This window comes from Armigeres subalbatus, chromosome 1 (assembly GCF_024139115.2).
Source record: "Armigeres subalbatus isolate Guangzhou_Male chromosome 1, GZ_Asu_2, whole genome shotgun sequence".
Classification (NCBI taxonomy): domain Eukaryota; kingdom Metazoa; phylum Arthropoda; class Insecta; order Diptera; family Culicidae; genus Armigeres; species Armigeres subalbatus.
In genome coordinates this window covers 30,724,224-30,746,773 of record NC_085139.1, presented here as the reverse complement: position 1 = coordinate 30,746,773, position 22,550 = coordinate 30,724,224, and the positions used below count along the sequence as shown (strand labels likewise).

At 44.3% G+C, this 22,550-nt stretch overlaps 1 long non-coding RNA gene across 1 annotated transcript; it reads right to left on the bottom strand.

The window, feature by feature from the left end:
• Window positions 1-21,399: 21,399 nt before the first annotated feature.
• LOC134208240 (uncharacterized) lies at window positions 21,400-22,334 on the bottom strand. The gene is made up of 3 exons (XR_009978566.1): window positions 22,204-22,334; window positions 22,025-22,139; window positions 21,400-21,955 (listed from the first exon to the last, which is right to left on the bottom strand). It is a non-coding gene; the product is annotated as an uncharacterized LOC134208240 (long non-coding RNA).
• Window positions 22,335-22,550: the final 216 nt, after the last annotated feature.

Genomic DNA, 22,550 nt, shown 5'->3' with positions numbered 1-22,550 from the left:
ATCACCGTTGAATGCAACTTGTTGCGAGCAATTCGGTTGAGGATAAGTGCTTGAAAAATGAGCTAGACTTTTTGCAAACTATTACGCACATACACACACAAACACAGACACAGACATCATCTCAATTCGTCGAGCTGAGTTGATCGGTATATAACACTATGAGTCTCCAAGCCTTCTATAAAAAGTTTGTTTTTAAAGCGAACATATAGCTTTTAGGTATACTTTGTATACAAGAAAGGCAAAAATGTATCTTGGAAGCAGGTTGTTGAACATCTCTTATTTTTTTATGTAAAACTTAAAGAAAATTTTAAAGATCAATTAAACAATTTAAGCATTTAAGTAATTGAATACCCTTACTTAGAAACTGCGAAAATGAAATTGTCCTGCGGATTAGCCATGATAAATCATTTTGAATTTTATGGTTTCGTATTTCGCCACAAAATTAGCATCAATTTCGTGAGACGCCTTGAATATCGGTCCAGCAGTTCAAATGTCAAGATTGAAAATAAAAAAGATTTTGCGATTACTTTTCCACATGAGTTTAAGTATTTTAGACTAGCAAAAAGTACCCTGCATTGCTCGGGTTTTATACGTTCTAGGTTCGAAATGTCATTTTTTGCAATTCCTGATCATAATACCTGGTTTACAGTTGTCATTTGAGTGATAAAACGGCCTACTTTTCCATACCAACAGAATGGGTGCTTTAATGACCATTATGCAACTTAAATAGGTTGCATAATATTCATTATAGCACTCATTTGGGTGCTATAATGAAAAACCTATATTGGGACAGTAGTTACATGACTACATTTAGCTGAATTAGTTTGGGTGAGTGTTTAAATAGTGTACTCTAAGCGTCTTGTAATTAATGAAAGGATTTGTTGGACATAACATCACAATTTTCCAAAGGCAATTGCATCCATCGCTTCATAGCTTTTCAAGCTATGCAATTTGGCACGATAAGATGGAATCTTATTGTTCTCTGCCGCAACATAATTTATTGGCATGAATGATCATGTGGAGTAAATTCGATTGTACAATTTTGGTATAGATTTATCATATAAAAGCCCATTTTTCGTCATTGCAAAAAAATGCGTGTGCAACTCGTTGCAAAACTCGATTTTTTCAGCACTCGTAGTATTTATCCAACTCGGCAAGCCTCGTTGGATAAACGTACAACTCGTGCTGAAAAAATCATCTTTTTGCAACTAGTTGCACAAACTACTATTTTGCGTTGATTGCGACGCCGCACTCTAGATCATTTTTTGCTTGGGTTTCCTTATAACTCGCTGCAATATCGTATTTTCACAGTTTTTCAACCTTCTTTTTAAAACTTACAATCTCTTACAATATATAAACACCTCCTGTTCGTGAGTTATATTACCTCAAATGAAATGTAAACTCATTTTTATATATTCAGATAAAGAACGTTTTTTGTGGGCTTTGTAGCCGTGCGGTAAACGACGTCAATCGTCTAGACTCCTGGGCTATGGAGCGTGTGTTCGATTCCCGCCCCGGTGAGAAGGCAACTTTTATGTGTCCTGTCCGTTGTCTAGGCGTTAAGTGTTCAGTCTGTACGACCTTTGGTCGAAGACGGTGTTCCTGTCTTTTATTCTACCAAATATTGCGAAAATCCAAAAGATGGTAAGTAAATGTGTTTCACATGAAATTCTTGATTTTTCGTATATTGATAAAAATTTGTAAATATTTTCTACCTCTTGAATGTCAAAAAGGCGCTCACTCGGCCGCCATTATCGAGCGCAAAATACTGGATAGGTACTATCATCAAACAAAAGTGGACAAAGATGGACAAATGAAATATCACGGATTTGATTGGTCTGAATGTATGATTTCAAAATACGATTGAAATTTTGGTAATATTTGCCACTGGCTGAGAATCTTGTTTTCGGCAATTAATCGTGAAAAAAAGGCAAATTCATGATATTTTTCACATATCCCGTTTAATGGGACAGAGACGGGCAGGTGTTTTAATCGGCAATGGACAGAGAAATGCATGCATATCCGATTTTTTTTTTCAAAATAAATTTCACTGAATGCCGGTACTGATGCTAATTAAAAATACTTTCTAATGATTTTCGATTAGTTAGGAGGGTAAGATCTCCAGATCTCCTGCAGCGCGACAATGTCGAAGTTGCGGGGATGTAATTCATCGTAGATTATCCTGTCGCAACCTAGCAAACCGAAGCCTAGTGACTTGTGTCAAGCTTCCAATCACGATCCTTTATTCGTCGCCTAGGTCGTTGCCGATTGTATCGAGTCGTATTATCTTCTATGTCGTTCGTAATGGTTGTTTTTAAAGGCGACTTATTGAGCCTGCGCATACCTCCTGTCTCGTCGGAGGGCCATCGTGTCAGGTCTGTTTTGTATCCCACCTGGCACCAGGACTTGGGCTTGTGCGCTTTGAGCGGCACACGGTCGCTTTAGTTGGGCCTACTTGCGGATACATGCAGCTTTTTATAGCGCAAACTGTCAAACCCCACTACATCCTAGGCAAGCCCCACAACTCGCAGATGGCCTGGGGAGGGATCGTCAAGTCCTTGGACATAGCCCCTGCTGCTCTGGAATCACGGAGTAGCAACCATTGATACGTACAGTCGGTCTAAGATAAGCTAAGCTGAACATAAGTAGATTAGCTATCGGTTACGGTAAGAGCCACTAATTCTATTTTTCTACTACAGTGTGAATCACTTTCGAAATAAATCTTTCATACAGTTGGTACAATTCTCCATTCGAGACAAATTATCTGCTCTATAGCACTTGAGTTGATTTTATCAAAATATGGAACAACACCTTACATACCGCCTTTTGCAACAAATAAAGCAGCAGTACATATTGCAACAGTGTGCATGTCGATAGCTATAACTTTCAAGCAGGTTGTAAAGAGTCCAATTAAAATTTTGATCAACAAATTAACAGAAATATAAACTGCTGCCCTGCAGAGGGATTCGAAAAATCTGAAAACGACAAAGTTTAGTCTCAAAGTAACTAAGTAACTAAAATGCTATTATTCTCTAATCTCTATACACGTATACGTAAACCTCCGGGTGTCAACACCGTTCCAATTTGAATTGGAGGGATTCATAACTAGTTTTTCATTAATGAGCTGAGACATTCAATGAAGCAATTTGGAACACGTTTGTAGAGTTAACATTTTAAAATTATTTAATGCTTATGGTTAAGGTAAATCTTATTTATAGTGTAAATGTAATGTAATGTAAATATATGTAAAACAATATGGATTGTGATTATATGTCAAATATGCGAATGTCTTTTGCCTTCAGGAATGTTATACTGAACAGATGGAGACGCTTGGTAGCACATCGACGATAGAAAAAGAAAATATCACAGTTTATACACGGTTAGATGAAGCATGTCACATCTACAAGACCAGAAGGTAGCGCATCGCAACGACAACCAGGAAGCCAGGGAGTTGTACTTAAGTGGATACTGTCCTTTACGAAGGTGGAAAAAGAATAGAGAGTGCTAGATAATTAAAATAAAATGTTTCTGAAATTTAATCATCTGTCTAACGAATCTGTTTAATTACTGTTGAGCCTCGTCGCATTTAGTTCTCGAGAGAACAAGATCGATCATATGTCCCCGGGGATGATGACATTTTAACCACTTTCCCCTATAGAAAGTAATGCAACAGCTTGATTTTTCAAAACGATTCCTCGCTAAATTTGTGCACCCGTACGTCAAACTGGAACACTCGACTGTTTCGTGAAGAGTGCACCTGATGGACATCTACACAGATTTTCTGAGGTCACTTTCCGAAAATTTATTTATGCAACTTTGTTCCCCCTTATTGGCTATGAAATTTTAACAAACTATAAATGGCTTAACCTCAGATTGCTCAAACTTTTGATAATTTGTGCTCGGGAACTTTTCTTCTCCATACACATTGCACAGCATTTATGTGCCACCGCAATTCGTTTTACTTTCCCCCCATTCCGAATGCGTCTCCTTCCGGTGCCGGAAGAGGAAACTTTCAAATTTCTAACTCAAACTATGCACCGGGGCTGGAGCCCTACATTCTGCTGTGCACTTTTGGTCACACAACTTTATGTATCGGAGTTCTTCGTCCTGGCCGGCGAAGGATGCAACCGATTCCCCTTGTGTGTATGTGTCTTAGATGTTTCAGCGGGTCCGGGCTGTGATATTGGCTCGCTCGCCCATTCCATTGCGCCATCATCGAGCATCGGGTCGAGCCCGAGAAGCCGCCCAAGTCAAATTTGTTTGCCAAAGTCAACCGCATTCTGGAGAAACAATTAAGTCAAGTGCATAATGTAAATTATTTTATTCTTGTGGGGGCACTTGCAGCGCGAAGGGAATTTGATTTCGGATTGACGATAAAGTATTCAACGGTGCATGCTTTGCTTTGTTTGAGAAATTTTACAAAGCAAAATTTCATATTCTAACGATGCGTGGTACAATAAAGCAAGGCTAATGCGTTGTAGGAAGGGCCCAAATAACTAATTTTATCATTAGTTATGATGTAATAAAAATCTCAATCCCACTGCTTTTCCTCCAAGCTAGTTAATAATAAAGTTGCCATTCGCTACCAACCTACCACCAGCCATAACTTTTCCATCAGTTTTTTTTCACTGTCAGCAACAATCACAGCTGCGTTGACTAAGGTGCTAATTAATTAGAGAGTACGTACACTCTGATACATCAGATTTCATACCGAGGAAAAAATGACCACGATACTAAGGATAAAATTGCACAAGGATGCCTACCAGCAATCACGCGAGCACCCAAGTGGATATCACCACCGAAGTGAAAACGGGGAGTTCGTTTTCAGAAGAGGTTGTAATGGTAGTAATAATGTAATAGTATAATTAACTCAGGTAATCAAGTTTAAGCTGACGTCATTTACGGGGGCACTCCCAACGGACCTTCTCGGTCGACAGAACGCATTTTAATTAAATGATTAATACGAGCAATGTTTCAAGTGATGCCGCCACACCTGTTGTCATGGGAAAACTTAGCATTGCCATGAAATCCAGTGCTGATTAATTATAATAACAGGCAAGTGCAAAATTGTCTCAATTTCAATGGACTGTAGTCCAATCCAATTATTAGGCTTCACAGTTCGGACTGGAAAAGATAGCAGAGTGATAAAAGAAAGGCGTGGTATACCCAAATTATGTGCATAGAACATGTACCACAAATTATCTGGAATATAAATAAATGAAGTACCTTCCACGTGGCCTCGTAAAAACTAGGTCAAGCTAAAGTTTAGCTCTCCATGCGGTCTGCCAATCCATGCCGACACACTTGGGATTAGGCGATAGATCCACCTGCCCTTAGTCGAGTTTTGTAGGACGATTAATATGATGAGTAAATGTTCAATGTGTTATGTCTGTTTGTCTGTGTATTGATGCTGCCTTGACATTCCTTCGAGTATTATCGGTGCCCCTGAGAACGCAACACTCCTCGTCTTCTTGATCCCCCAGTTCGATGGGCATCATTTGTGGGCTTCGTGGCCGTGCAATTAGCGACGTCAATCATCTAGTCGCATGTGCTGTGGAGTGTGGGTTCGATTCCCGCCCCGGTCAGGAGAAAACTTTTCTCCAGCACTAGTCCACTGGGTGTTGTGTAAATTAGCCACGCCACCGCCGCCGTCAAAAATAAATCGCCCCGAGTATTTTTTACTACGCCGATGGTTTTTAAATTACGACTGAAGGACTTGGGTTTCGCACATTTTTACAATATTTTTATCTATAGTTTTTGCCCGAAATGAACATTTCCAGCTACGTTTATAGGATATTTATCTATTCTTTAGTGTTTTTTTTCTTCGCTTCTTTATTGGAATTAAATTTCCCACTGGGACTTTGTTCATTAAGTGTGTTTGTGTTCATTAAGCTCTCCCATAGTTTTTCAGGATTTTTTCCGAGAATTTCTCCAGCAAGTCCATTTCAAAATCCAAAAAATTACATCGAAAATTTATTCAAGAGTTTATCCAAAAAATCAGATATTCAAACCAGACAGTAATTTCTGGAAATGGGTAGTAATTTTCCATGTAAGTCTTTCGGTAACAGCAGTTTTAATAAGTATCAAACACGTTTCTCTGCTCCGACATTTCGATTGGCCGAATTTATGCGCGAAAACGCTACTTTTTAAGCCTGCTATCGCCAAATCAATTCAATCGTTTCTGAAGAAGTTCATGCGGAAATCATCGGGAATATTTTATTGAATAATTTGAAGATTGATTACCGGGTGAATTTTCGGAGATGTTTTTATAGATATGTTCGGAAGAATTTTTGTATCAATTTCTTTTTTTTTTTTTTATCTTTATTAGAGAGACTTGCAGCCCTTGGCTGGCTCGTCTCTGAAAGATTATTATTATTGCATTACATTCAAAAAACAATACAATTCATTTTTTTTTAGATCTAGTATTGTAGACTTTCCACTCTGATTTGGAAACGTTTCCGTCGTTGTCTGGGTAGCTCTGATCTTCACAAGTTCTTCTACATTCTTGTTCTATGGGCTCCGTTTCATTAGTTTCGTTTGTTCCAGTTGACAATCTTCTCTTTGCCGCTGCGGTGCCGTATTCGATCTCGTTGATGTTAATTCCGTTTTCACTATTGCCGTCACCGTCATCGTTTTCGCCTTCACTTGGATCGGCTCCTGCCGATGGGTTATCTGCTTTGTTTTGCTCATCGTCGTTGTTCTGTCTATCGGTTGAGTTTGATGCTTCTCGGTTTTGATTTTCTTCGTTCGACACTGTTGATGTACCAGAACCAGAGACATTTGAACGATGCTCGGGTGGCTTGCTTACGTCTCGGAAAGTAACGAGTGTGGACTCGTTTTCGATTACAATACGAGATGGTATTTGCTTCTCCTGCCTCAGTCGTATCACTCGAACGCCATTCGGGATGCCCGGGAAGAAGTTTTTCCATACCTCGTTGTGTATGGATATAATTTTGCCATACTGTTTCATGTGTCGCAAGATTGTAGCGTTGGACATTTGAGGCGGCAGATCATGCAACCTCACGATAGCGGAAGGGCCATCCCAGCCCGGTGGCATCCCTATCTCACACAATAGGTTTGTTTTGCAGCCAACATTGCGCGACCGTATCCCACTGACAGTTCTGTATCCTAATGAGAATCAAATGTGATGTTTGTAAACAAAACACATACTATCATGAATTTTACACTGAGATGTTGGCTGTAAAAACATGGCGTCGTGCCACCCACCTGGGCCATCCACGTACACGGGGATGTAGTAGTGCACATCGAGATGCACGAATGAATGCCGAAGGTGGTGTTGCTTCTGCAGCCGAAGTGCTTCGCTTTCATCGCTCAGCTCAACAAACACGCAGTTTTTAATATTGTGGAGTTGAATGTTTTTCACATCATCCATGTTTAATTTGAGTTTAGTATCAAAGAATCTCTTCACTATCTCTAGACTGGGTCGCGTTGGTAGGCCACTGAAGTCCACGACAAGTGTGTTTCTCCTGTGTGACATATTGCGTCGAGCGCAATGTTCGTCAAAGGTTGCAAAGGTTCTAGCTATCGGAATAAACGTCTACCGCGCGCGAGAAGCGATTGTCAACTGTATCAATTTCTGTTCGAATAACTGGAAGAGGATTTTCAATTCTCATGTGTATTATTTAATGGGATTTAGGAAGGCAGTGATACCGGAACTAAGACACGGAACACGGGAATTAATCAGAAATAACGACTTGTTTATTCAGATCAATTTAACACGTGGTAATGCAAAGTGGATTCTGTTTTTTTTTTTTTGTTGAACGCGCATGATTGCGCGTGGGTGACAGCTCATCGCTAGGGGGCTCGGCCGCTTAGGTCGAACGTAGAGTGTTCGGATATTGCCTATCCTAACACCCACGCTCAATGTCCGGAACATGCCATGCCCAGGTTGGCCCGATGCTTCTGAAACGCACTTACCGGCAAACCTTTAGTCATGATGTCGGCGACCTGTTCACCGGCGGGGATGTAGCGGACTGCTATAAGCCCCCGCTGAATCTCCTCACGGACGAACCGATGCTTGACGTCCACGTGCTTCAGACGGCCGATATCCCGCTCGTCTTCGACCACCCGAATCATGGACTGATTGTCTTCGTGGTACACGACTGAAAATCCGGTTCAATCGCCGAATCCTTCATGAGACGCACTAGCTATATTCCGTGACATACAGCCGTGCTCAGTGCCACCAGCTCCGCTTCCGTCGACGATAGCGAAATGGTCGACTGCTTCCTGGTCAACCAGCTGACACTTGAACCGCATTCTCTGAAGACGTATCCCGTGAGCGAACGCATGTCGATCGGGTCATTCGCCCAATCCGCAGCGGCAAATGCTTCGATCACCGGCTCCGATTCTTTTGCAGAGAACACCAATCCTAGGTCCAGCGTTCCCTTGATGTAGCGTAGCACTCTCTTCGCATGTACCCAGTGAAGTTCCGTAGGGCAGCTCTGGAATTGGCTTAGGTAGCTAACTGCCGCACACACGTCTGGTCTGGACGTCAACGTCACGCACATGAGACAACCGATTAACTCTCGGTACGGTTTGTCAGTACGCTCGGCTTCTTCTCCCTTCTTCAACCGCAAACGGCATTCCATAGGTGTTGACGCAGCTTTGCACTCGTGCATGTCGAAACGACGGAGCTGATTCTCCCGAAATCCTCGCTGGCTAATCCGGAGACACCTTCCTTCCACATCCCGGTTAATCATCATGCCGAGAAACGTTCGTACTTCGCCTAAGTCCGACATCACGAACTCGCTTGAGAGGCATCGCTTTACTGCTTCCACCGCCTTGAGTTGACGACCGACAACGTCTACGTACAGCACCAGGATGATTTGGTTGCTGCCCTTCACGTAGAGGCACGGGTCGCTGAGGCTTCGACGAAATCCCAATCGCTCCTCGACGAAACTGTGGAATCTCACATTCCAGGCTCACGATGCCTGTTTCAGGCCATAAAGCGACCGGTTGAGGCGGCACACCAGATGCTTGCCACGCTCGAAGCCCTCCGGGTCATAAAAATCTCTTCCTCCAAATGACCGTTCAGGAAGGCAGTTTTAACATCCATTTGATGTACTGCCATCCGCTGTTCGTTCGCAACTGCCAGGATGACTCGCATGGTGTCCAACCGCACAACCGGAGAATAGGTTTCAGCGTAGTCAAATCCTGCTTTCTGGCTGAATCCACGCGCTACGAGCCGCGCTTTGTAGCGATCTCCTCCGTCACCTTCGTCGTGCTTCACTTTAAACAGCCACTTGCACGTAATCGGTACCCGTCCTTCAGGTAGCTTGACTATCATCCACGCATGGTTCTGCTCGAGTAAATCCATCTCATCGCAGACGGCGGCTTTCCACCGCTCCCAGTCCGGCTGCTTCTTTGCTTCCGCTAGCGAAGTTGGCAAGTTGTCGACGAAACTCGTTGCGTTGAGTGCAAATCCCGTGTAGTTCATTTCGTACTCTTGATGCCATGCTGGTGGCTTCCGAAGTGCTTGCCTTCGTTTCTTTCACGAAAATGACGTCTCGCAGCACGACGATCTTCTTGTGCTCCGAGTCCCATATACGATAGCCACAGCGAGCGTAGCCGACGAAAAAACCCTTTCCAGACTTCGCATCCAGCTTCTTCCTGCGTCCCTTGGGGATATGTACGTGTACGACGGCACCAAATGCATGCAGGCTGCGTACGTTGTGCTTCCGGCCTTCCCAGACTTCGTACGGGGTTTTCTGGCCGTCCACCGCGCGGGTAGGGCTGCGGTTCCCCAGGTACGCTGCTGTCTGGATCGCAGGACCCCAAAACTCCTTACCGATACCGCTGTCGCCGAGCATGGGACGAACCTTTTCTACGAGCGTACGGTTCATTCGCTCGCTCACGCCGTTCTGCTCGGGGGAATAGGGGACGGTCCACTCGATTTGGATCCCCTTTGGTTTGCAGAAAATCTTGAACTCGCGACCGATATACTCGCCACCGTTATCGCAACGCAATCGGGAAATACGCGTACCGAATTTCGCACTCGCGATCGCTTCGTATTCTTTGAAACTGTCCAACACCTCATCCTTCGAGTTCATGAGAAACACGACCGTGAAACGACTAAAGTCGTCGAAGAAGGTCACGAAATACCGTTCGCCATGAATGCCCACCGGCGTCACAGGGCAACAAACGTCCGAATGGATGAGTTCTAGAACCCGCTTAGATTTTCTACCTTCGCGCGCAGAAAACGGTTTACGCGTTTGTTTACCGGCGAGACATGGTTCGCAAACGAATTCACTACCGGGATGCTTCAGTTTTGCACTCATCCCGTCGACCATGTCATTGTCCATCAGCACTTTCAAGTTCTTCGCACTGAGGCGCCCGTACCTGTGGTGCCACAGTTCAAGTTCTTTTGGCACTCGACCACACGAATAGAGCACCGATTCGGTCGGCCTTTCCCGATGAAAATCGAGTTCATAAAGTTTTCCACGGCGCTCCCCGATCGCGATCACTTCCGAATCGTCTTCGATCGTCACGACACCATCCGCGAAAACAACTTTCAATCCGGCCATTTCCATCTTTCGAACCGACAACAAGTTCACTCGCGCTTCCGGAATGTAGAGAACGTTTTTCAGTGTAACTGGTATCGACTTACCCCATGCTACGGTAAACACGTTTACGTTACCGTACTCCTTGGCGACGATGGACTCGCCCTTCTTCGCTATTGAAATGTACATCGGTCACTTCATTGGAAAAAGCTTTCCCAACAGTTCCCGATCACTTGACGAAATCCAGAGTCAGCTTGTCCTCCGGCATTGTTTCCAGGGCGGTCACGACGGTCGCAAAACTTGGCCCTAGCGTGAGCAGAAGGTAGCACACAATGTCGATCTCTTCCAGGTTCGCGCCGGTCGACTTGTAGTCTCGGACGATGCGCTCGAACATCAGAAAATGATCTTGTAAACAAACACCAGTGTGGCGGAGGGTCAGCAGCTTCTTTTGCAAGTGAAGACGACTCGCGATTCTCTTACGTTGGAACACCCGTTCCAGCGCCGTCCAGATGGCCTTCGAAGACTTTATCCTGAATATACTCCAGCATGTTGTCGCTGATCTGCGAAATCAGCAGCGACTTGCAGCGGCGGTTTTTTTTCGCCCGATTTTCAGCCGCCTTCGCCTTCGTCTCCCAAACAGCAGCAGAATCTTTATCCTTTACCTGCAGCTCGTTGACTTCATCCGCTTCCAGCTCGATGCATTCCTGGAGCTCGTGTTCCTGCAGGAGAACCAACATCCGAAACTTCCACTGCGGATAATTCGACCCGTCAAACTGCGGCACACGGGCAAATTCTGCTTCGCGATCAATTTTTGCTTCAGTTCACTCGACTTACACTTTTCCGCTAACCGCGATCACTGGGGCCATAACCTATTAGGATTTAGGAAGGCAGTGATACCGGAACTTAGAAGCGGAACACGAGAATTAATGAGAACTAGCGACTTGTTTATTCAGATCAATTTAACACGTGGTAATGCAAAGTGGATTCTGTTTTTTTTTTGTTGAACGCGCACGATTGCAGCATGTAGTAGCTTCTAGTGAAATTCCTGGCGGAGCTTCTAAAAGATTTTTGAAAGTAATTACTGTCGATCTTTTGTAGGCATTTCGGAATGAACGAACGAACTTCCAGAAGAATTCCTGGAGGACCTTTCGGAGGAGCTCCTGTAGGAACTTCCGGAAGAACTCCTGAAGGAACTTCCAGAGGAACTCCTGAAGGAACTTTCGGAGAAATTCCTGAAGAATTTTTCGGAAAAATTCTTGAAGAAACTTTCGGAGATATTTCTGGAAGAATTTCCGAAAGAATTCCTGGAGGAATTCCGGAGGAATTCCTGGAGGAATTCCGGAGGAATTCCTGGAGGAATTCCGGAGGAATTCCTGGAGGAACTTCCGGAGGAATTCCTGGAGGAACTTCCGGAGGAATTCCTGGAGGAACTTCCGGAGGAATTCCTGGAGGAACTTCCGGAGCAATTCCTGGAGGAACTTCCGGAGGAATTCCTGGAGGAACTTCCGGAGGAATTCCTGGAGGAACTTCCGGAGGAATTCCAGGAGGAACTTCCGGAGGAATTACTGGAGGAACTTCCGGAGGAATTCCTGCAGGAAATTCCGGAGGGATTCCTGGAGGAACTTCCGGAGGAATTCCTGGAGGAACTTCCGGAGGAATTCCTGAAGGAACTTCTGGAGGAATTCCTGGAGGAACTTCCGGAGGAATTCCTGAAGGAACTTCTGGAGGAATTCCTGGAGGAACTTCCGGGAGAATTCCTGAAGGAACTTCCGGGAGAATTCCTGAAGGAACTTCCGGGAGAATTCCTGAAGGAACTTCCGGGAGAATTCCTGAAGGAACTTCTGGAGGAATTTATGAACGAACTTCCGGGTGGGTTCCTCAAGGAACTTCGGGAGGAATTCTTGAAGGAACTTCCGGAGGAATTCCTGAACGAACTTCCAGAGGAATTCCTGGAGGAACTTTCGGAGGAACTCCTGTAGCAACTTCCGGAAGAACTCATGAAGGAACTCTTGAAGGAACTTCCGGCGAAGGAATTCCGGAGGAATTCCTGGAGGAACTTCCGGAGGAATTCCTGGAGGAACTTCCGGAGGAATTCCTGGAGGAACTTCCGGAGGAATTCCTGGAGGAACTTCCGGAGGAATTCCTGGAGGAACTTCCGGAGGAATTCCTGGAGGAACTTCCGGAGGAATTCCTGGAGGAACTTCCGGAGGAATTCCTGGAGGAACTTCCGGAGGAATTCCTGGAGGAACTTCCGGAGGAATTCCTGGAGGAACTTCCGCAGGAATTCCTGGAGGAACTTCCGGAGGAATTCCTGGAGGAACTTCCGGAGGAATTCCTGGAGGAACTTCCGGAGGAATTCATGGAGGAACTTCCGGAGGAATTCCTGGAGGAACTTCCGGAGCAATTCCTGGAGGAACTTCCGGAGGAATTCCTGGAGGAACTTCCGGAGGAATTCCTGGAGGAACTTCCGGAGGAATTCCTGGAGGAACTTCCGGAGGAATTCCCGGAGGAACTTCCGGAGGAATTCCTGGAAAAACTTCTGGAGGAGCTTCCGCAGGAATTTCAGGAGGAACTTCCGGAGGAATTCCTGGAGGAACTTCCGGAGGAATTCCAGGAGGAACTTCCGGAGGAATTACTGGAGGAGCTTCCGGAGGAATTCCTGGAGGAACTTCCGGAGGAATTCCTGGAGGAACTTCCGGAGGAATTCCTGGAGGAACTTCCGGAGGAATTCCTGGAGGAACTTCCGGAGGAATTCCTGGAGGAACTTCCGGAGGAATTCCTGGAGGAACTTCCGGAGGAATTCCTGGAGGAACTTCCGGAGGAATTCCTGGAGGAACTTCCGGAGGAATTCCTGGAGGAACTTCCGGAGGAATTCCTGGAGGAACTTCCGGAGGAATTCCTGGATGAACTTCCGGAGGAACTTCCGGAGGAACTTCCGGAGGAATTCCTTGAGGAACTTCCGGAGGAATTCCTGGAGGAACTTCCGGAGGAATTCCTGGAGGAACTTCCGGAGGAATTCCTGGAGGAACTTCCGGAGGAATTCCTGGAGGAACTTCCGGAGGAATTCCTGGAGGAACTTCCGGAGGAATTCCTGAAGGAACTTCTGGAGGAATTCCTGGAGGAACTTCCGGAGGAATTCCTGAAGGAACTTCTGGAGGAATTCCTGGAGGAACTTCTGGAGGAATTCCTGGAGGAACTTCCGGGAGAATTCCTGAAGGAACTTCCGGGAGAATTCCTGAAGGAACTTCCGGGAGAATTCCTGAAGGAACTTCTGGAGGAATTTATGAACGAACTTCCGGGTGGGTTCCTCAAGGAACTTCGGGAGGAATTCCTGAAGGAACTTCCGGAGGAATTCCTGAACGAACTTCCAGAGGAATTCCTGGAGGAACTTTCGGAGGAACTCCTGTAGCAACTTCCGGAAGAACTCATGAAGGAACTCCTGAAGGAACTTCCGGCGAAATTCCTGAAGGAACTTCCGGAGAAATTCCTGAATAATTTTTCGGCAAAATTCTTGAAGAAACTTTCGGAGGAATTCCTGGAGGAACTTCCGGAGGAATTCCTGGAGGAACTTCCGGAGGAATTCCTGGAGGAACTTCCGGAGGAATTCCTGGAGGAACTTCCAGAGGAATTCTTGGAGGAACTTCCGGAGGAATTCCTGGAGGAACTTCCGGAGGAATTCCTGGAGGAACTTCCGGAGGAATTCCTGGAGGAACTTCCGGAGGAATTCCTGGAGGAACTTCCGGAGGAATTCCTGGAGGAACTTCCGGAGGAATTCCTGGAGGAACTTCGGAGGAATTCCTGGAGGAACTTCCGGAGGAATTCCTGGAGGAACTTCGGAGGAATTCCTGGAGGAACTTCGGAGGAATTCCTGGAGGAACTTCCGGAGGAATTCCTGGAGGAACTTCGGAGGAATTCCTGGAAGAATTTCGGAGAAATTCCTGAAGGAACTTCCGGAGGAATTCTTGGAGGAACTTCCGGAGGAATTCCTGGAGGAACTTCCGGAGGAATTCCTGGAGGAACTTCCGGAGGAATTCCTGGAGGAACTTCCGGAGGAATTCCTGGAGGAACTTCCGGAGGAATTCCTGGAGGAACTTCCGGAGGAATTCCTGGAGGAACTTCCGGAGGAATTCCTGGAGGAACTTCCGGAGGAATTCCTGGAGGAACCTCCGGAGGAATTCCTGGAGGAACCTCCGGAAGAATTCCTGGAGGAACCTCCGGAGGAATTCCTGGAGGAACCTCCGGAGGAATTCCTGGAGGAACTTCCGCAGGAATTCCTGGAGGAACTTCCGCAGAAATTCCTGGAGGAACTTCCGCAGGAATTCCTGGAGGAACTTCCGCAGGAATTCCTGGAGGAACTTCCGCAGGAATTCCTGGAGGAACTTCCGCAGGAATTCCTGGAGGAACTTCCGCAGGAATTCCTGGAGGAACTTCCGCAGGAATTCCTGGAGGAACTTCCGCAGGAATTCCTGGAGGAACTTCCGCAGGAATTCCTGGAGGAACTTCCGCAGGAATTCCTGGAGGAACTTCCGGAGGAATTCCTGGAGGAACTTCCGGAGGAATTCCTGGAGGAACTTCCGGAGGAATTCCTGGAGGAACTTCCGGAGGAATTCCTGGAGGAACTTCCGGAGGAATTCCTGGAGGAACTTCCGGAGGAATTCCTGGAGGAACTTCCGGAGGAATTCCTGGAGGAACTTGGTCAATTGCACTAAGCAAATGACCAAAAAAAACTTTGGAGTGGGTTTTCACTTGACAAAAAAGTGTTAACTCTGTAAAACGAAACAAAAGCTTCTATATGCTTCGAAAATGAGCATAACAAGATCGTGCTTACGTAGCACACGTTTGGAAAATGTCAAAATGACCACATCTGTTTTCAGTCAAAAGTTACGACGGGGTGCCGACAACCGACCACCTTCCCCTACTTATATCATACTTTATGAATTATAAATAAGATGTGTGAGCTTTGACTTCAAAACACTCTTTATTAGATGATAATACTTGTATGTAGTCTGAATTGGCTGTTAACACGTACGTCCCCAACCCCCATTTTACGACAAAACTCAAAATTCAAAACCACGCAGCTCAGCCAATTTCTAACGGATTTTCAAGCAATCTTCTGGAATCGATCACAAAATTCCTATAGTTTTAGGAACCGAGGTCAATTTTCGTGCAATGGCCATGGTTCCGGATATATTCAGGGGAGTACTGGGGTTACCTCCCTCCCGGAAAAAATAGTCACTGGCAGATCGACTTCGAAATCCATCGTGCGACATGTCAAACTTCATGATTTTGCAAAACAAGTACACTGGGGTACATTTCGGCGATTTCCGATCAAATTGGACACCCTCCGGGTACTTCCAGGGTCTGGTTCCCTAGGGGAAGTGACCAATTTTCGTTCAATCTTGGAACCCATCTTGCGACATATCAAACTTCATGATTTTGCAAAACAAGTACACTGGAGTACATTTCGGCGATTTCCGATCAAATTCGCCACCCGCCAGGTACTTCCAGGGCCTGGTTCCCTTGGGGAAGTGGCCAATTTTCGTTCAATCTTGGAACCCATCTTGCGACATGTCAAACTTCATAATTTTGCGAAACAAGTACACTGGAGTACATTTCGGCGATTTCCGATCAAATTGGCCACCCTCCGGGTACTTCCAGGGCCTGGTTCCCTAGCGGAAGTGGCCAATTTTCGTTCAATCTTGGAACCCATCTTGCAACATATCAAACTTCATGATTTTGCAAAACAAGAACACTGGAGTACATTTCAGCGACTTTCGATTGAATTTACCACCCGCCAGGTACTTCCAGGGCCTGGTTCCCTTGGGGAAGTGGCCAATTTTCGTTCAATCTTCCGGAATTTCATCCAGGAATTCCTCCGGTAATTCCTCCAGGAATTCCTACGGAAATTCCTACAGGAATTCCTACGGAAATTCTTCCAGGAGTTCCTCCGGAAATTCCTACAGGAATTCCTACGGAAATTCTTCCAGGAATTCCTCCGGAAATTCCTCCAGGAATTCATCCGGAAAATCCTCCACAAATTCCAGGAATTCCTGGTGGCAAATTCCAGTTTCCGGAAGAATTCCTGGAAGAACTTCCGGAGGAATTCCTGGACGAACTTCCGGAAGAATTCATGAAGAAACTTCCGGAGGAATTCCTGGAGAAACTTCCGGAGGAATTTCAGGAAGAACCTCCGGAGAAACTCCTGGAGGAACTTCCAGATGAATTCCTGGAGGAGCTTCCAGAGAAATTCCTTGAGGAACTTCCAGACGAAATCCGGGAGGAGTTTCTGGAGGAACTACCCAGAGGCACTTACGGAGGAATGTTCAAAGGAATTTCTTGACGATCTTTTAAAAAAACTAGTGGAGGAACTTCTGGAAGAATTCCTTGACGATCTTCTAAAGAAGTTTTGGCGCTTGAAACTGGTTCACGCCGATACACGTCACCGCTGATCACCAACGGCGTGACGCCGCCGCCTGAAAATGATCTATCACGCCACCGCCGGTAAAATTTGAATCAGCGCACAGGCCTACCTGGAAGTACCCGGAAGGTGGCTTATGCGATCGGAAATCACCGAAATGGACTCCAGTGTACTTGTTTTGCAAAATCATGAAGTTTGACATGTCGCAAGATGGGTTCCAAGATTGAACGAAAATTGGCCACTTCCCCAAGGGAACCAGGCCCTGGAAGTACCTGGCGGGTGGCGAATTTGATCGGAAATCGCCGAAATGTACTCCAGTGTACTTGTTTTGTAAAATCATGAAGTTTGATATGTCGCAAGAAGGGTTCCAAGATTGAACGAAAATTGGCCACTTCCCCTAGGGAACCAGTCCCTGGAAGTACCCGGAGGGTGGCCAATTTGATCGGAAATCGCCGAAATGTACTCCAGTGTACTTGTTTCGCAAAATTATGAAGTTTGACATGTCGCAAGATGGGTTCCAAGATTGAACGAAAATTGGCCACTTCCCCAAGGGAACCAGGCCCTGGAAGTACCTGGCGGGTGGCGAATTTGATCGGAAATCGCCGAAATGTACTCCAGTGTACTTGTTTTGCAAAATCATGAAGTTTGATATGTCGCAAGATGGGTTCCAAGATTGAACGAAAATTGGTCACTTCCCCTAGGGAACCAGGCCCTGGAAGTACCCGGAGGGTCGCCAATTTGATCGGAAATCGCCGAAATGTACTCCAGTGTTCTTGTTTTGCAAAATCATGAAGTTTGACATGTCGCAAGATGGGTTCCAAGATTGAACGAAAATTGGCCACTTCCCCTAGGGAACCAGGCCCTGGAAGTACCCGGAGGGTGGCGAATTTGATCGGAAATCGCCGGAATGTACTCCAGTGTACTTGTTTTGTAAAATCATGAAGTTTGATATGTCGCAAGATGGGTTCCAATATTGAACGAAAATTGGTCACTTCCTCTAGGGAACCAGGCCCTGGAAGTACCCGGAGGGTGGCCAATTTGATCGGAAATCGCCGAAATGTACTCCAGTGTACTTGTTTTGCAAAATCATGAACTTTGATATGTCGCAAGAAGGGTTCCAAGATTGAAGGACAATTGGCCACTTCCCCTAGGGAACCAGTCCCTGGAAGTACCCGGAGGGTGTCCAATTTGATCGGAAATCGCCGAAATGTACTCCAGTGTACTTGTTTCGCAAAATTATGAAGTTTGACATGTCGCAAGATGGGTTCCAAGATTGAACGAAAATTGGCCACTTCCCCAAGGGAACCAGGCCCTGGAAGTACCTGGCGGGTGGCGAATTTGATCGGAAATCGCCGAAATGTACTCCAGTGTACTTGTTTTGCAAAATCATGAAGTTTGATATGTCGCAAGATGGGTTCCAAGATTGAACGAAAATTGGTCACTTCCCCTAGGGAACCAGGCCCTGGAAGTACCCGGAGGGTCGCCAATTTGATCGGAAATCGCCGAAATGTACTCCAGTGTTCTTGTTTTGCAAAATCATGAAGTTTGACATGTCGCAAGATGGGTTCCAAGATTGAACGAAAATTGGCCACTTCCCCTAGGGAACCAGGCCCTGGAAGTACCCGGAGGGTGGCGAATTTGATCGGAAATCGCCGGAATGTACTCCAGTGTACTTGTTTTGTAAAATCATGAAGTTTGATATGTCGCAAGATGGGTTCCAATATTGAACGAAAATTGGTCACTTCCTCTAGGGAACCAGGCCCTGGAAGTACCCGGAGGGTGGCCAATTTGATCGGAAATCGCCGAAATGTACTCCAGTGTACTTGTTTTGCAAAATCATGAACTTTGATATGTCGCAAGAAGGGTTCCAAGATTGAAGGACAATTGGCCACTTCCCCTAGGGAACCAGTCCCTGGAAGTACCCGGAGGGTGTCCAATTTGATCGGAAATCGCCGAAATGTACCCCAGTGTACTTGTTTTGCAAAATCATGAAGTTTGACATGTCGCACGATGGATTTCGAAGTCGATCTGCCAGTGACTATTTTTTCCGGGAGGGAGGTAACCCCAGTACTCCCCTGAATATATCCGGAACCATGGCCATTGCACAAAAATTGACCTCGGTTCCTAAAACTATAGGAATTTTGTGATCGATTCCAGAAGATTGCTTGAAAATCCGTTAGAAATTGGCTGAGCTGCGTGGTTTTGAATTTTGAGTTTTGTCGTAAAATGGGGGTTGGGGACGTACGTGTTAAATAAGGGATGATCCATAAAGTACGTCAGGTGATTTTCAACACCCCTTCCCCCTTTGTCTCACTTTTTGTAACAATCCTCTAAGTTTTTTGTATGGATCGTCACGCTGCTCTGAAACGTCCCTCCTCCTAGAGGCGTGACGTACTTTGTGGATAACCCCGAATAGGTATATATAAAGGCCAAAGATTTATACCTACATCCATTCGTCCTGAAAAAAGATGCATTTGAATCTCAATTCACGATATCGATTCAACAGCGCACAAATTCCCTTCTGTTACCAACAAAAGACTATTACTGCCTCTCGTGATTAGGGCTTTTCATTCTCCTAATCACTTCATTTAATCAACCAAAGTGAAAAAAGCAAGTCGTTGTGTATCCCTCGCCAGAAGAAAGAAACCGTATTCAATTCCACCTAAAACGGTTCATTCTTCTGTCCATGGTCGCGGAGTGAGTTTACGTCACTTCGCAGAACTTGGTGGGTTGCTTTTCCGGTCCCGCCTTATCGCCATCGTCGTTAGTTTCCAAGGTTGTGTCGTGCCCTGGATGAAATTGTAGGCGTGCCGCCATCCTTTATTAGGATTTGAGTGATTTACTCTAATTGTTATTTAAACAAGGTTAGCGTTGTACGTAAGTAAGTACCGACGGCTTTGAATTTCCTTCCAGATCATTTTAGAAACTAACCTGAACTTCAACTATTTTTTTAAGTAACATAGCCATCGTATGTCGTCAACAAACCAGCTTCGACAGTCAACCATTTGGAGATTCGTCTTGTGTCTAGTTAGCATCGATAATGGGATTTAGTCTCCCGAGAAAATAATGTGATTTTGTCACGCCATTGAGTATCACCCGGAAGGGAAAGTGTTATTGCTCTTTCACCGCACCACAAATCTAAACCGATGCGATCCAAATGCAACAGCCTTGTGTTCCGCCTTTGTATTGAGGAGTAATGTTCAAAACGCGCTTTGATATCCGGTTCCCCTACGTTAGAGAAAAAAAAATTGCGAACTTGTTCTTGTTCGAAATGCTATTTTTTCTAGGTAATAATTACCTGATTTTTTAAATTACATTTTAAAAAAATAGTTGATTTGAAACCTACACATCAAACTTGTTAGCAATAACGAGGCAATACTTGTTTCCCCTAAATTGTTGAAGCACAACGATGAAACCCTTGGGAAAGCACATTTTATATCAACCTCCCAAACGAACCGACGACAGTCGGTCTAGTCAAGCGTGGCAGCAGATTCGCAGTCAGGCAGCGTGTGCCATGCCACATTTCATGCACACAAAGGAAAGGCAAAAAATAAATTGAATTTTCCATTTCTCGGGAACTTTTTCAAATCGGCGTATGTAACATTTTGATCAAGCTGAGAAAATGAGCTTGGAAGTTTTCAGATTTTATTTTTATTCCTATTTAAAAACTAATCATTTTTATTGCAATTGAATACACCTCAACGATACATTATGAAAAGGTTCATCGTCACTGACCCTGAAATCTGCACTGCGTGTGAACATTTCAGGTATTTTGATAAAAATATATGTTACAACGTTCTGCAATAGATAAATCACATACGTCGTTTTGATACGTCAGCATGACCGAGGTCATGCTACTTTCGTCGAAATGTTACGCTGCTCCGTACGCTGCATTGTTGATACGTCGAAATGTTGCGTCAAGTTGAAACGTTTCACGCACATGCGACAAAAAAATTGCAACACTTACAACACGACGTAACAACATTTGCTGCAGAAAAACAACGTAAAATGTTTTTCTTAACGAAAATCAGAATATTTAAGCAACATGCTTAATTTTGAAATCAGTGATGAAAAAGTACAAGCAGACGCACGTTCTAAACTATTTACACGAAAAGAAATTTCCTTAATGATTGTATATGGCAAAACACATACATTTTTGCCATTGAGTTTTCTGCATAAATTATATGCGTTTCTATAATGAAGGTCATGAGGCATGTCTTAAGATAATCATAACATGATATTAATACATTTCATGTCATTCCTGCATACACAATATTGGATGAAAAATGACATACATACGATTGTTGAATGAACTTCATAAGAAAAATAACAATAAAACAATTAAGTTTGTATATATCTTTTATTATATTGGTTCATATACCTTATTTTCCTATATAGGAGCATCCAGAAATTAATCTAAGGTAATTAAACAGCTGGCTTTATTTATTTAAACGTATTTTATTTTCATTATATATTATTTACTTTGCACGCAAGATATTTAATTCCCGATTTCTTCTTGACTCGTGATCGTTGCCGGAACATGAAATATTTCATCAGCTGTTGATAAATTCTCCTACGAAAAGGAAGCATACACCCGATACACCCATTTAGTCATCGTCAGAGTAGGATCATCCATCGGGGATTAAGATACCGCTGTTAAACACAGTCACCAGCTCCATCTGATCTTATTGCTTTGCCAATCATGCTGCCTGCATCAGGCATAATCGGAGAGTTCTGCAGAAGAGAACTTCTGTTGCCGCTGCTGCTACTACCGTGCTATGCTGCTTCTACCGGTATATACTGCTACTGTCCAATTCCGTCAGTAATAATTAGATCTCAGCGACATCAGAGCTTCCGATTAGGTCCGATGTATGCAACAGGATTTGCAGAGCAAAAGAATCCGCTGAAGTGGGTGTCTGTAACAAACGGCATCATTTCCTGATGGATGATTCTTGAACTGCTTCCTATTCTTCGGTATATAATCACGACGCATATGAAACTTATCAGATTGCGCTAACTGGAAAGAGAAAATATTATCAGCACATTATTTCATTCCTAATGAATAAAGATAATAAAAATGCCATACCTATTCATGCTCATACCTAGTTTTGCAAACCGACCGAAAACTGAATCGGATCCACTTTTTTTCGTTGGTTTTTGCTTGCATACACATTTGACCGAATCACACAGTGGAAGTTTCCCTGCATTTGAAGAAATACAATTTATAATAAATAAATTAAATAATTAAAATCACTAAGTATTTACCAGAATCAACACGATCTCCTTTCCACAACTTCCAATCGCCATGTTTGTCTTTATCAGTTCAGTTTCATTCCTTATTGAAAGTATAAGTTCAACTTTATACTTTTTTGCCATTATGCGAAACTTATACTTTTCATTGCGATATGAAATACAGTATATGAACACGCTCAATAAAATTGATACAAATATTTTATGAAGGCTATTGATCGTTTAATGAATTTTATGTTGCTATACGTAATGAGGAATATGAATCAAATTGAATAAATAAAATAATTACTTTTTTTTACGTGTAGTTGTTCGAAAAAACTTTTTAAAGTACATTTTCTGCTAAGCGGTGTATGTGCAATATT